The sequence below is a fragment of the Athene noctua genome, chromosome Z, assembly GCF_965140245.1.
Source record: "Athene noctua chromosome Z, bAthNoc1.hap1.1, whole genome shotgun sequence".
Classification (NCBI taxonomy): Eukaryota; Metazoa; Chordata; class Aves; order Strigiformes; family Strigidae; genus Athene; species Athene noctua.
The window spans coordinates 86,268,540-86,275,686 of NC_134077.1; positions in this window are offsets into that span (position 1 = coordinate 86,268,540).

Genomic DNA, 7,147 nt, shown 5'->3' on the forward strand with positions numbered 1-7,147 from the left:
TTTTTGTAAAAATACCAGCTATCAAGGCAGAGTTGTCAGCACTGTGCATCGTTTCCAGTAAGCTTTCTACCTGTATGTTTCCAAGCAAGGTTAAAACTCGGAACTGCTGTCTAGCTAAATCAGTATCTGGAAATGAAGATGCAAGTATATTATATCTTGGTGTTTCATACTCTGTTACGAGAGTATGCTGCTTCACTTCTGCAACTGTTGTGGCTAAAGGCATAGGCATTCAAACTCTGGGCTAGATAACTCTGCAAGCAGCAAAGAATTCATCACGGACTGCCATATCCACCTCAGAAGGTGAGTGAGTTATCACACATCGGCTAGTCTGCACTGAGCTCTCTGATCCTACAGCCACACTTGCAGCAACACCTGAGAAAACTATTTTGAAAGGCAGTTGAATTATGTCTACCCAGGCTTCAGTCATAATTGCAGTATAACCATTTTAAGACAGAAAAAAAAAAAAAAAAAAAAAAAAAAAAGAAAGAAATATAAGAAGAAAACTGTTAAACTGTTGCTGTGAACTTAGCAACCAGAGTTTGGACACAATTCACCTTCTGTGCATCTAACTGGAGTATCCCTGGAAATGCACTGCACTGTGACATAAAGGGGAGTAACAATTTGCAAAGTATAAACACTGGAGTTGTAAGATTCAAATTAAAATGCTTATTCTAACAAAATTCCATTCTAACAAAAAAATGCATCCAAACTTAACAAAAACATTAAAGGCACAACCAAAGAAAATAACAGGTAGAACCATCAAAAGTTACGATTGTCATCTTCCAGGTCAGCATCAGGAAATATATCGGTCTCAGATACCAGGAAGTCTAAGTGTTTTCTAAATAAACAATGAATTACAAAAGCTTGACACTGCCTTTGGCCCATTGTCAAGATCTTCAAGCTGCAGCAGGTTCATTCTGTGTTCATCTAATGGTAACATTTATTGTGAAGATGCAAAATAGTTAAAGGAAGCATTCATTCTTCTTCACCTCTGAATGTCCAGTTCTTTCAGTGATTTTCAAAATTCTGCTCCAGAATTTTTTCTTTGTAAAAGCCAAGTGACTCTGCAAACATTTATCCAACGGAAAATATCCAAAATATATCCATGTAACTAGTATGTATTAAATTTCTGAAAACACTGCATTCATTCTTCACCTCTTCAAACAGTATGTGCTTGTGAGGTGAGGGTACAGGATTAGCCCAGCATGCATGAATAGTTTTTCATAATTAATACAATATTTTAATTCTTAATCCTGTATGTTTAGGCTGCTCAAAACATTTTTAAGGCATTTATAAAGAACAGCGTTGCAAGACTTTGAGAGATATATAAGAGCTACATTTCTAAGAGATTTATAGTACAGACAATAACACAAGTTTTACAGAGAAGTTTTCTGACAAATTCTTTTTATTGTGCAAAGACTTGATATGTGTTTAGTGAGTAGCTCTTTTAGAAGTATAAACTGAGAACTTCTTGCTCTAGTTAGATGAAAGTTCCACAACACACACACATCTAACAAACCAACTCTTCAAAGCCTGACCCACTATCATGATCTTATCTACACTGTAGAAACAGAAAATTGGATGTAGATTTTATTTGAACAGTAAAAAAAAAAAAAAGTTGTTCTAAAGAGTTTGCATTAGAAATTTTGCTGCTATAATTAATTATTTTTTGTTAGATTAGTGAATAGGAGTATTAGATAGTCAAAATTTAAAGTTTTGTTAAGCACTAAAACAAAACAAAGGACAAACATCAACTCTGAAAACTGTATTATTGTAGCATTCCTAGTGATGTTCAAGAAACTACATGCAGGTGTATGTTCTACCTCTCGTAAAAACTAAACCTTTAGAGGACGCTATATGCTTTTATGTAATGCTTTTCAGCTTTAAGACTTATTTATTTCTAATTATTACAGGGATTTCTTGAATTGTTAGTGTCTCAAGTGAGGTATCGGCTCACAGCTTGTCTGAGGCATTTACCTCAAAGTAAAACACCTTGCTGCAAATGTTTGGTTCACTTGTTAGTAAGCACAACCTAGTAACTATTCAGCTTTTACTTCAAAACGAGTCATTTCTTCCATTTAGCTGGGGAGGAGCAGTGTTCTATATGCTCTTGCGATTATAACCGTGTATTTCAATTTTTGCATTATCTTATGACTAAATTTTATTAAATTTGTTTTGGAGGGTTATTCTCTTCTCAGCTCATAGTCAAATATCTAATGAAGAATGTGTCTTATTATAAAAATCCAGTGATTTCTCTCCCACAATCCACAGTTCACACCTTTTTAAGAAACAGCTGCTAATTGACGCAGCCCACTGTGCAGCTGCAAGGGCTGCAGCTGGATTAATCAGTTGTTGTGTTAATGAGCAATTCAACTACAAGAATACTTTATCTAAAACAGCTTCTGCACCTATATCAAAAAAGAATAGGACTGAGAGTACAAATAAGCATACAGAGATATTGGTATGTTGTACTGACAATAGGAAATGTAACTCCATCAGGATCTACCAACCACACGGAGAGTTTTATCAATGCTCTGAAATCTTCCACCTCTCTTCTAGAGCAGATAATTAAAACCATCCGAAGAATCTACATGTCCTGTTGAAAACACTATGTCATTACCCTGCTACGTGTTCAACACACTGGCTATAGGTACTGCTATGACCAAGGGCTGTATATCTATTACACATTCCTTGAAGAAATGTACGTTTTGCAAGAAAGAGGGTCTTCAGCTGTCTTGAAACAGTTGACAGTCATATTATTTCCACATGAGACCTAGCACAATAGGTAATAAATTCTGCAAACTGGAATGAAACTTTCTCTACTTCCACAACTAGCTGAATATCACAGAATATATCGATCTGTGCACAATGTTGTGGGATAACCCAGAAAAATTTACCACGCAGAAAGGAATCTGATGGTTGAAAATAGCACACTAGGACAGGTAAGAATATAAATATTAATAGTACTAATGCTTTGCACCAGATTAATGCTTTGACTCAACATTCCATTAAATATTCGGTTCATAGGACGTCAAAAATTTCAAGATGGCTGTGTGCATACTTCTGCGAGGTTTCAGAGTAAGTAGTTGTGAACTAGACAGCTTAAGGCAGCTGAACAATAAATAACGTGTCCTCTACTCTGTGCCAAAACCGTGACAGCAAAGAGAACTTCTGCAAAGGTGGTAAAACAGATTTTTGAGACTTTCAGAATGGACTGAACAGTCCTCAAGATATTCCCAAGCAAAGAGGACTCACCAGGGATGACCTGTGGTCCTGCCACAGGCGAGATGTACTGAATACAAGCTTTACCTACAGTTTTGAGTGTCCTGCAGCGTATGACAGCTTCAGAGCTGTCCAAAGCTCGCTGGACTGTAGGGATGTGTTCATTTACTTACAGATATTATGAGTTTTTTGGGGTTTTTTTTTAACAGTAAGGTCTGTACACCTCTATCAATTCCAAACAAAATGCTGGATGCCAAGTCACCACAGGGTATGTGTCAGTGTTTGTTAAACACGCTCTGCACACTCTTATTAATTTTACATTGCTGTGGTTTCACTGTTAGGAAATTCACAGATGGCAGCACATGGCACTGTCCTGTGGGTAAACAAGGAAAACATGGCATGTTTTAGTAATGCAGGGTTCATTTTTCCTGCCTTCATAGACCTCTTTGCATTTTTTACTGTATGGACAATTTCAGCGCCACATCTTACCTGCCTAAGGCACTCCTCTATAGGCAGGATTTTTTACTCGACATAAAACTCTAAATTTTAAGAAGAATGAAAGATGGGCTTTCATGGCAGGAGATTAATTTTGACAAAAATAAGACTCCTTAATATTTAAAAAACCCAACAACAAAATCTTTCTTCCCTATGTGACAGTCCATGGAGTTTGGAGGAAGGCTCACACAGCATTTCAGGTCTGAAGCTTATGTACTTTCCGTTCAAAAGCCCTATTAGAGGGCTTGAGGAACAGGATTAGAACGGTACTGGATGAACCTCCTACTTGATTTGGGAAGATAAAAGGAGCATGACTCCCACAGGCAACTGTTTTTACAGTAATGTGGCAAGAAGTTGCAGCTGAGGAGCTCTGTGGCGAATCGATGTTCCCGGAGACTAAAAGCAATCAGGGCTGCTGAAGCACGAGGTTAATGTGATTGCAGGGGAACATCAAGAGGAGAGGATGAGGTAAACTTGCCGCTCTGATGGAGCACATTTATAGCAATATTAGTTTGTTATAGCCATCATCTGCCTCTTCATTTTTCTGCCCATTTCCACAGTATCCACTTAGGATTCCTTTATCAGCAAAAACCCCTGAGCGCAGAGACTCCATCCTTTGCAGTCCCATGGCCATAGAAGGTTGCCATAAAAAATACCCGTGACAGTTTGACTTTCACTTGATCCCTTGGTCTCAAGTCCAGTGGCTTGGCACAATTTATTTAGACAAAAACAGCATGTAGCTGCTGTACTTTCCATGTGCAACAGTTCACATGTGTTTTCTTGCCTGATGTCAGCCAGTAACAACAGAACGTGAGAAACACATTATATACAAAGGAGATGACCATATCAGTACAAGGACAAGCAAAGGAACAAGTAAAACAGGAAGAAACCTCAGACAATTGATTCTGGGCTGGCACAGCCTCTATAGCGTGGCTCCTAGAGCATCAGGATGTGCACTGAGACCCTGCACCAGGTGGAGGCACAGGATCTGACCAAAGGAAAGGCACAAGTCATAGATTATCTCTCCTCCTTTGACTGCTTAAAGTACACTTTTCTTCTATTGCAAGCCCCGTCTATTGGAGTTAGTCTATCTTGCAGCATAGTGGCTCAGATTTCTTGCCTTTCTCTTTTGCATTTTACCCCTCAAGAATAGTATTCACCTCTACCACTCCCCATCAACTTCTAATAAGAACTAAATATTTTCCTTTTTCTAACTTGCCCGTTTCTAGATATCAAGCAGCAACCAGGTTCTATCTCAATATCCTACAGTTTTCAGAAGGTTTCATCAGTTTTGTGGGTTTTCTTAAGTAACATTCTGCTTTACTTCTTTCAAGTTTTGAGCTAGTTATATACACTACATCTGTCACTCCCAGATGTGAACAAAACTAGGTTAGACACATGATATTGAAGGACCACACTTTTCACTTCATTGTAAAAAAACCACAGCAAGACACCAGGGAGTATCAATAACCTTTTCCAAACATGATGTGGGTGAGCAGAGAAGCTTAACTAAACAACGGCATTTCTATATGCAGTCCTACCTTTAAAAAGAAAGAAAAAAAATTTTAAAAAAAGTCTCTAGACTAAGTGGTCAAACAGCTAAGAGAAGCCAGTGTCATAGATGCAGCTTTTGGAACAGCTGAAAAGATTCCACATATTGTATTAACAGGAATAAAAGTCAGGTTGAATACATTTTATACACTTCCAAAATAATGCCCAGTCCTGAATACATGCTTTTGCCACAAATACAGCATTGATGAATTCTGCCAATCCACACCTCTTGTTAAAGAAATATGTCAAATAAAGACAGCAGAAACCATGTTCAGATGTTCCTCTCTCTTCAGAGTAGGAAGATCCTCTGGTATTCCTACTGGCGGATAGTCTGGACTATAACTCATGGTACACTCACGAATTCCATACGCTTTGCCCTAAAGAGCTGCCCTGTACCTCTCTCTGCACTGAATCCAGGTATAATATCCCAAAGCTGCGAAAAATGATGAAGACAACTTTCTGTTTTCACCTTGCTGGTACAGAGGACAAAATGTCACAGTTCCCTGTTCTGCACAAAGGAAGACGACTTCTGATTTCTGAATTCCATTGCAGGTCCTTGAGGATCTGTTCAAAGTTCACAATACCTTAAGGATACTTCGTAACTAATTTTAGAGATAATACAAGCTAATTGTGCTGGTACCTGGTTAACACAAAAGAGGTGCGTTCTGTATTTTGCTTATTGCTACAACGTACTTTCAATAGATTTCTACTGCTAAAAAATAAATAAATAAATAAATAAATCAAATATCCAACCTGAGTTTTGCATCAATTACTCAGTAACCAGTACTGTACCATGCACTACTTATATAGCACAAGATATTTATTATAGTGACAGCTGGGAAAGGATGCATGTGGATCAGTGGCCAATCTCTTCAGGGAAGCACTGTCTATACTTGACTCAAGTCAGAGTCTAGTTTCTGGATCCAAAACAAAATGCATTCACGAGAAGTTCAGAGAAGCAAAGAACTTACAAAAAGCCTAGAACTTCCTGTTTTGTGGGAACTAAAATCAGAGCGTTTCTCAGTTAATTTGCAGTGTGAAACACATCTCCTACTAAGTCACTAAGAACGGCAGTTGCTTATGCTACACCTCTCTGGCCTAATAAATCCTGAAATAATTTATATTCAGTGGAACACTCTTAGTACCCTTCACATCAGCAGAGAATAAAATGTATTTAAGTGTCCTCAGCAAAGAAGGGTCTTAAGTCTGAGCCCCCACTGGAGTGGTCATCAAAGTGGGTGGCACCACCAGCACCTCCAAATGCAAAAAAAAAGTGGGAGCCATGGTCCTGTGTTAAAGATGTATGGGAGGAACCATGGGCACACACCTCCAGGTCCGACTACACACTTCCAGTCAGCTCTGATTAAGGCAGTTAAGCTCTAGGGAGGACTAAAACGTAACCCTGACTTCATTTACAGACCAGTCCTGAAGTATCTTATTATGTCATTTCACCTCCCATTAGAAACGTCTGGTTTTCCCTGAGTGCTCTGTAGCCCATGGGTACCAGACACCATCAGTTGCAGTTTGGAGCAATATTGACGCAGTTCAAGCTAAGAAATGAGCGGGAAAAGAAAGGTGGGGGGAAAAAAAAAAAAAAAAAGAGCTGAACAGACTACATTCTTCACTATCTGGAGATGTTAGCACATATTACAAATGCATTTTTTACATTAGCCAGCTAGCAAAGAAAATCCTAGAAAAAGGGACACATTAACACCCTTTTTCCAAAGATAGCACAAGGTGACAAAGGAGATCAGTAGTCAGAGGAACTGGCTGCTCAGTCCTGAAGCTGAAAAACCATGACTGGAAGAGGTCTAGGACTAGCAGCCAAGGCATGCAATTCTGACCCAGAATTAATTAATTACATCGGCAAAGATACACC